Source organism: Gossypium arboreum, chromosome 2, assembly GCF_025698485.1.
Source record: "Gossypium arboreum isolate Shixiya-1 chromosome 2, ASM2569848v2, whole genome shotgun sequence".
Lineage (NCBI taxonomy): Eukaryota > Viridiplantae > Streptophyta > Magnoliopsida > Malvales > Malvaceae > Gossypium > Gossypium arboreum.
Genome location: NC_069071.1, coordinates 103361981 through 103371195, shown reverse-complemented (window position 1 = coordinate 103371195; position 9215 = coordinate 103361981).

The window sequence follows — 9215 nt, the reverse complement described above, 5'->3', positions numbered from 1 at the left end:
ATTTTTTGTATTATTTTTGTATCTATAATTCAATTTTGGTTTGTATTATTTGTTGTTGGAATTTTTTTCTGTATATCAGTTGTCTACTGATCTGCCATAATTTGATGAAGCAGATTAAACTAATTTTTGCACTTTAAGAGCTTGAAAACAAGCATCATCATTAGGTTTTAATTATGTTTTAGTAAGTTTTCTTAAAGTCGATCAAATGTGCAAACTGAGTCTTTTATTGACCTTAGGGGCCAAATGAGGCCCAAGGGTGACTTAAATAATTTTGTAAGTGTATAGTAAAAGATTAGAAGGCGTACTAAACTGATACTAGTCACTATGTCACAATACAGAGGGTCTGATGTCGTAACATAGGGAGCAGAATGGAGAAATCACGAGACTACCTTCGACGTCGCAACACAGCTTAAAGGTGTCACAACACTTGAAGACATCTTGAAGAGGAGTATACTGACTTCTATGTCTCAACATAGGTCCTAATGTGTCACAACATTGAATTTGGACGGGAATTAATACGAGCTAGAGGGCATTTTGGTGTACACAATCAAACTTAAAGCTCGGGAACGTCAGCTAATCTAGGGTTAAGGACAACGACCACCTAAAATCTATAAATAGGCTAATTAGTCACACATTATGGACACCAATTACTAAGTTTAGAACCCTTCTTTTAAATTCAATTTAGTTTTTCTCTTTTCTTAAGTTTTAAATTGCTTTCAGTTTGTTCTTTGGTTTATCTCGAGAGATCTGATTTGTGGATACAAAAAATTTTATGGATCCATTTTCATTCTTAATACAAATCAGGCTTTTTCTTAAACTCTATACTTTTGATTCATTTATCATGTTTACTTTTTATATCGATTTTATAGTGCTTACAAAAACCAAGAGAAACTAATCCCTCTATAGGGGATTAGCGAGTAGAAGTATGATTTATTAACTATTTTGTAGGGTTACTCAACGGATCAGTTGTTTGAGAAAGGAAAAACCTAAACCCTAGGCGTGACGTTCCTAGGAAGTCATCAAGGTGGGAATTAACCCAAAATTGGTATGACCTATTCGTGAACACCTTTACCCCAAGTCGGTCTAGACTGTGAGGTCAAAAGATAAGTAGTCCTTACTGACTCGTTATTCTGTTAGACGTATCGGAAGATCCTACTAGGTTATCGACTAGTTGATTGACGAGAAACCTGAAGCTATAATTGATGAAGATTACCAAAGCAAGATAATCACCCTTAACTAAATTTAATTAATTCTACTTTTCAATCCCTCAATATTTATTTCTTTATTCTTTTTTTAATATTACAAAAATCCCAAAAACTCTTTTTATTTATTTTTGCGTAACGTAACCTATTTTGAGTACTAATTAGATCTTTTGGTGTTTAGGTTAAGATTGATCTAGCACTAGCTTCCCTTAGGTACGACCCTCGAAGTACTCACCTACTCTATTGTAACTATATTACAATTGGACCTTTATACTTGCAGATACCATCTCATTTATAGATCTTTTATTGCAGTATTCACACTCTGGACGTTAGTACGTTTGGAGGCGGTCATCTATAATATTCATATATCAGTTGGGCTTTGATTATCAACAGTCTAAGATATCCATTTTTTTTGTATTTGTAAATCAATTTTGGTCTGTATTATTTGTTGGTTGAATATTATATTTTCGTATATTAGTGGTCTAAAATGTTCGTATTTTTTTATTTGTAAAACAATTTTGTTTTGTATTATTATTTTTTTGAATTTTATATCTTTTGTACTTAATATTTTGTACTAATCTATGTAAACAAATAATTATGTTAAAAAAATCATTTTTCATTTAGCAAAAATAGTTACAAAGTAAATAAGTACAAAAAATCAAAACTGTGTAAACCCAAGCATCGTCCCCAGCCTCAACGTGTAACGGTTGGGTTGCCTCCATCGACGAGGGGGTGTGTGGCAATTGATAATTGCTCGGGCCAGCCTCCGATGTTCTTACCGATGTACTAAAGAAAGTGTAAAATCATATGCCCCATCATCGTGGGTGATAGGGCATTATGATACCAGAGGTGCTAAACCAAAAATATCCTCAATGGTAGAGCTTGGTGTTCGAGCTCTAGATGGTATGAACACACTCCAAAGTGTGCCGAATCTTGAGGCTTAGGTTTTGGGTCATTTCCAAATATCTCCTCGAATAAAGAAGGTTGTTGTTTGGGATGAGGGTATATGATGACGATCTAGATGCAGAATATTACGGTTCAAGGTCAATGTTTGAGTTAGATTCGATGCTCCCAAATGGTGGAACTCAGTTACGGCACGATCAGGTCTCTCTTTATCACCATCGAGACTCCTACAGTTGCAAGTGTTCTAAACTAGCATGTACTGACCGGTTAAATATGAAGGGCTTCCCGTTTACATATACCAAGTTCCTTACTCGGACAAAGGCATGAACTCTTTGTCAAAGATATATAAGGGGGCCGCCTCTCATGTCGGCCTTTCCATAGAATTATGTATGGAGCATGTTCGATAGCTTAATTTTTGACGTCTTTACCTTTTTTTTCTATCCCATGAGCATGTTTGAAGTTTCGTAGAGGGTCTGGGATATGGCGGATGCAACCAAGCTGTCTCAAAACCTGATCCGCATTGTGCCACTTGACCATATTAAAATTAATCAATGGGACGTTGGCTATGAACAATATTCGCTGCTCGTGGACCCATGATGGTATGACAGCCACAATGTCTTACCCCAAATATGACATCCATAGAAACTGCATAGTATAAACAAATTATATAGTTAAGTAAATTTATTCCAAATGTTACAATAAGAAAATATTTATAATACTTAAATTTTGTAATTTTAAAAACAAATTTGGAGTCTTCTTTTATGTTTTCCCCGAATGAGCCTTGATCATTTGGCAGTATATGGGCATTGTGTACGATCTCCCGATACTTGGTATCGTCACCCATTTGGAAAAGAAATATTAAAATTTTTTAGTATATTTGGCATGCAAAAAGTAAAATACTATTAGGAAAAAATTAAAGTCCATTATTTTCACCTATTAATAAATGACCAGACTAGTGGTTGGTGGGTTATTGATGCTAGAAATGGCATTTGATATAATGTACAAGATTGCAACAAAAAGCAGCAACCACCAATGTCCTTCATATTTGGCTTTGTCCCTTGACAAAGCTTGTAGTATAGTGTTGCCAAAACTGCATACCCACAACTGTAAGCCCCGACATTTACTAGATCTTAAAGTGAAGGCATGTACATGATGTTGACTTTATTCTTATTGGCGTCTGCCATCAGTACCTCACCTATCAATTGGAGAATATATGCTTGAGCAGCATAAATAATACCGGGCTTTGTGAGACTGCTCGATAGCATTTGGAAATTATTTCTTAACAAGGCAAATTTTAGACCGGTTAATCTTCCATCATTATCACTAGGGGGACTCTTCCAAGTAGTCGTTCGCAAGTGCCCTAAGGATTGATCACTTTTCCAGGCTTGGTGATCGCAAGTCCTTGGTAGATAGCCCCAGCTGGACCGATTCACTTGCAACATTACTATGCACTCCCCACACAAGAGGTAGATTGTGTGGGTTTCTAAGCGCCATCGTTCTACTAGCGCAGATATCAAATTGATCTGCCATAATTTCATGTAGCAGATTAAACTAGTTTTTGCATTTGAGGAGCTTGAATACAAACTAGTTTTTAGAATTTCATTTACATTCAATAAAAAATGTAATTTGAGTCTCTTATTGACCTTAAAAGCCAAATGAGGCCTAAGGGTGAGCTAATATACTTTGTGAGTGTGTAAGAGACCATTAGAGGGCGTACCAACTCAATACTGGTTATTATGTTGCAACATGAGGAGTTTGAGGTTGCAACATAGGGAGTATAGCACAAGAATCTCAAGACTACCTTCAGTGTCGCAACACAACCAAGGGATGTCACAACACACCCCTGAAGCTACCCTAAGTACGGGCATACTACCTTCGATGTTACGACAGATGCACTAGGGTGTCGCGACATCAACCCTATACGGGAAGTAATTACAAGCTAGGGGCATTTTGTTCTACACAATCAAATATTAAGCACGAGAGCATCAGCTGACCTAGGGTTGAGGACGACGACAATCCTAACTCTATAAATAGGCTCTTAAACACTTGTTAAAGGACAACTTTCATACTTTATAATTTTCTTTGTAATTTTTTTTTTCAATTTTTCATTTTTCTTAGGCTTAGGTTATTTTTAGTTTTGCTATTTGCATTTGTCGACAGATCTGATTTGTTAGGATTCTCTTAAAACTTCTCTCTTGATTTTTTATTAATTTTTATCTCCACATCAAGTTTATTATATTTTTGAGATCCATGAGAATAATCTTCTTATGGGGGGATTAGCGAGTGTTGGCATGATTAATTGATTATTGTGCAGGGTTTTCTTAGCAGATCAGTTGTTTGAGAGAGGAAAAACTTAAACCCTAGACTTGACAACCCTAGGAAGTAATCTAGGTGGGAATTAACCTAAAATTGGTATGGTCTATCCGTGAACACCTTAGCCGCGAACCGATATAGAATATGAGGTCAAAAGATAAGTAGCTCTTGTCGACTCGTTAGTCTAGTGGAAGATCAAGAGATTCTGTTAGGGTAACGACTAGTTATTGAACAAGGAACCCAAAGCAACAATTAGTTATGGTTACCAAAGCGAGCTAATCACACATTCTCAAATATGATTCATTTTTTATATTAAATTTCCCAAAGTCTTTTTCTTTATATTATTTGATTCTTAATTTAAAAAAATACCAAAAATCTTTCTTTATGTTTATTCATAATATAATTTATTTTAAGTACTAGTTAGCTCTATTTGTGCTTAGGTTAGTGTTAATTCAGTGCTCGCCTCCCTTGGGTACAATCCTCGAAGTACTCATCTGCTTTGTTGTAACTATATTACAACCTAACCCGTATACTAGCGGACAGAACCTATTTAATATATTTTGTGCAAGATTCTTACTCTAGATGTTGGTACGTCCGGAGGAGGTCACAAATCCCCCCTTAGATCGGAAATCTGAGTGAATGCCACTGTGCCAAACCCGATGGCATTCAAGTACAACACAATCCTACAATCGAAAAAATATCCCAAATCATGGAGTCAAGGCTTCAACTTCCGGTACCCATCCTGTAGACATAATAAAACCTATATCGTTTATTTCTCAAAAATAAATTTTAATGCATAACAAATTATCTTTTTAAGCAGTCAAATAAATTAACTATAGAATTAAATTTATTAAATTAATTGTATGGTCTTTAATATCGAATAAATTTTAATCGGATCATATTTATCGTATTGTTAACACACTCGACAATATGGTCTTCAACAACGAGAAGAGGATTTATTCTGATATCTACATAAAAATCGAATAATTTATCATGCACAATATAAAATATCAATAACTAATTGAAAAAAACATTTACATTAAAAGTATAGTAAAATAACTTACACCTTTTATCTAGGGGCAAAAAAATAAAAAAAGAAATTTCTTCGATGAACGGTGGTTGACCAGTCGGCGGTGGGCAATGGTGGTCGAAAATGGTGGACAACGCCTAGGCGGCGGTGGTGGCTTTGTGCTAGATGGGTGGGGGACCACTGGGGGTTTAATGAAAGAGAAAGAAGAAAGAAAAGAAAAAAAGAAAAACCTTATGGGTGAACAATGACTCGTGACTGTCGGGTCACATTGAGTCAGGTGGTAGGCGGTGCCAGCCATCAGGTGGTGGTGACCCACCTGACACCTGACTTGATTTGACCCCATGGTTACGGGTCACTGTTCATCTATAGGCTTTCTTTTTAATTTTTTTTAAACAACTTTGATATTAATTTTTTAATACCAAATCACTATTAAAATGTTTGTTTTTAAACATAGTAATAATTTCATTATAAATTTTAATATTATTTTTTATTCAAACTTTAAAAACTTTGTCTTTTTTTGACTTACAAATTTTGATATTAATTTTTTATTCAAATTTTATAAAAACATTATTTTTCTTCTAACTTTCAAATTTTGATATTAATTTTTATTCGAACTTTTAAAAACTTTGTTTTTCTTCTAACTTACAAATTTTGATATTAATTTTATTCAAATTTAAAAAAATTGTTTTTCTTATTGATATTAATTTTTATTCGAACTTAAAAAACTGCTTTTTTTTCTTCTAACTTTCAAATTTTGATATTAATTTTTTTCAATAATTTTTTTCAAACTTAAAGGAATTTAAAATTTTTATATTAATTTTTATTCAAAATTTAAAAACTTTGAATTTTTATTGATATGTGGAAAAAATTGAACAACAAATTATACCGGTCAAAATTGATTTACAGAGACCAAAAAAATGATTTATAAATAACAAAAAATTATAAGAATCATTAAAAAATAAAAAATCACTCGTCATAGTCCAATTTGGCATTATGAAAAGATTGGCCGACACAATAGACACGATGTGGACAAGTAGATTGGTTGTGGCCGGATGTTCGACATACTCCGTAATGTTTGGGTTCGCCCGTCTCCCTGACATCCATGTCACCACGAATCCTCGTCATATGTGGTCAACTTTTAGGATGCCTACGGAGACTTCGGTTTGGTAGAGCATCTTGAAAGCAGGTTGTGGTACTTCCCAATTCGAGACATCCGACATTATGGGAACTTGTTTTCCCAGATATGCAATGTGCGTTGTAGCGTATAGACATCATCTATGAATTTTTCGACATTTAGGCTAGTTGTCACGCACGATGCATGAACATGCGCACACAAATATCGAAGACTCTCGAACTTCCTGCACTCGCAACGTCTATTTTGTAGATCAACTACATACAACCTAAACGAAAGACTTGAACGATGGCCGATGTACTCTTGTACCCGAAAAGACTCCAAGTCGTGGGAATATAGTTTTGCATTCATCATCTGTGCCCTCCAATCGTGGACGACCTCAACGTGGACATACTCGACCTCTATCTACTTTACTTACCTTAGCCCCATCCTTGGCATCAATGTGGCAACCTATAGAATGTTGCCGAGAAAACTACAAAAATTGGAAAATCACATATATGCTTCAAGATGGAGTTAACCGCCTTTATGAGGCTGGACGTTATTTGACCATAACGAAACTCACCATCGTAACTTTAAGTCCACTGTCAATGATCCCTTCTACCCAACCACTACCAGAGATTTGTTGGTAACCCCGTCATTTGAGCTTCCAACCTCGTGAACCTTGCATGAATCGTCGTGGTTCTAGCTCGTACCCTGCATATGCAATTTTTATAAAAAAATATTAAATATCAAGTACGAAAAAATATTTTTTAAAAATACATAAAAAACCCGATAAATTTTGTAAAAATATTTAAAATAATAAATGGAAAATTTTGAAATTTCTTTTTCAAAATAATACAAACTGAAAAATTTTGAATCAATATTTTAAAAATTACAAAGTGGTAAATTTAGAAAAAAAATTTAAGTGCCAACTAAAAATTTCGAATCAATATTTTAAAAATTCCAAACTACTAAATTTTGAAAAACATTAATAATAAAATACAAACCTGTGATATTTGAAAACAAATATTAAAAAATGCATTGATAAAATTTCCAAATATATTAAAAATAAAATATGAACATATCAATTTTGGAACAATAACGATTTCTTTGCGCCATTCTTTATTCTTATAATCTTTGTAGAAGCTTGCCGCGATGGGTAAGATGTAATAAACGGACCTCCACAGAACCCCTGAATGCCTTATCGCAGCCAATAGTCCTTAGATCTATCGAAGATAAGGCAAATCTTATCTTGTCTGACAATATGCCTCCGTAGATTTGTCAGAAAAATTCTTAAGACTCGAAGTTCTCATCCTCTACGATGGCAGAAGTGATAGGAAGTACATTCCAGTTGTTGTCTTATGCAACCACAATCAAGAGTATTTGCGTCTATTTACCGTAGAGCCAGGTACCATCCACTAGCACCAAGGGCTTGTAGTAGGGGAAGACCCTAACATATGGCTTGAACGTCCAAAACAACCAGTTGAAAACTTGTCTCCTCGTTGTATCTCGCCGTCTAGGCCTTTATGCAGTAATATCTCCAAATCAGCTACCATACTTGGTTCATACTCCCGCATTGTGACTATCCACTCTTGGAGTTCGTTGTATGATGCATCTTAGTCACCATACAACTACTTCATCACCATTTGTTTCGCCCACCATGCCTTTTTGTAGGAAACCCTGTACTTGAATCAAGCTTACATGTCTGCAATAAGGACTAATACAGGGATAGTGGACATCTCTTTCACCAACGGTATGATGCAGTTGCATATGGTTTTTGCATCCAATTTTCAGTGTTCTTGTGACATTTGAGCGACCGTGCATGTGTGAGGACCTATTTTCCTGATTTTCCACAACTGAGACCGCTGCATTAATGCAGCCTGAACACACCAGTTACACCCACTTGAGGCTTTCCAACATTCCCCAAAATATAAAGATTGTATAGACTACATGACTTTGTAGTCAACAAACAATTTCAAGTTGTATTTCCTTATTGCATTTACACAGTCTTTCTTATTATTAAATCGTTTTCCTACGAACAACTCTTTAATGTCCGATTCTCCATCTAGTAGGTGAGTAGGCACTATATCTGGATATTCAGGGAACTCGCGTGCATGCGCCACATCAGGATCTATGTCAAACATGAAGGCCCTTGGGTTATTACGGAAAACTATACCAAATCCTATGTTCTCGACTGGATAGGGGTGCACATCTTCACCCTCCTCAACGCCTTCATCGTCTATGTCTTCAGAGATGTCATCTAAATTGGGGTCACTAAAATATTTATTATCATGGTAGGACTGACTTCATTACTAGTCCCTTCATCACCATCTGTTATGGTGCCCAAAACCTCTAGATGAATCTCTAGACGAGGACATCGGATTGAGATGTTATACGAACATCCACCATAGTTTGGATTTTCAGGAGTTTGCAGTGACCCTCTGGAATGACGGAAATGTGCAAGTTTACACAATTGCAACAAGTAATAAAGTGACAAGTAAATGTCGAATTATCTTACCCACAAGGACTGTGAAAAAAATTATTTATGAATGTTATTTAAAACACTTTGGTGAAGAAAAATATTTTGTTTGAAGAGAGTGATTAAAATCTAAGATTTTAAACTAAGTAAACTAAATAAATAAATCTCAAATGCACG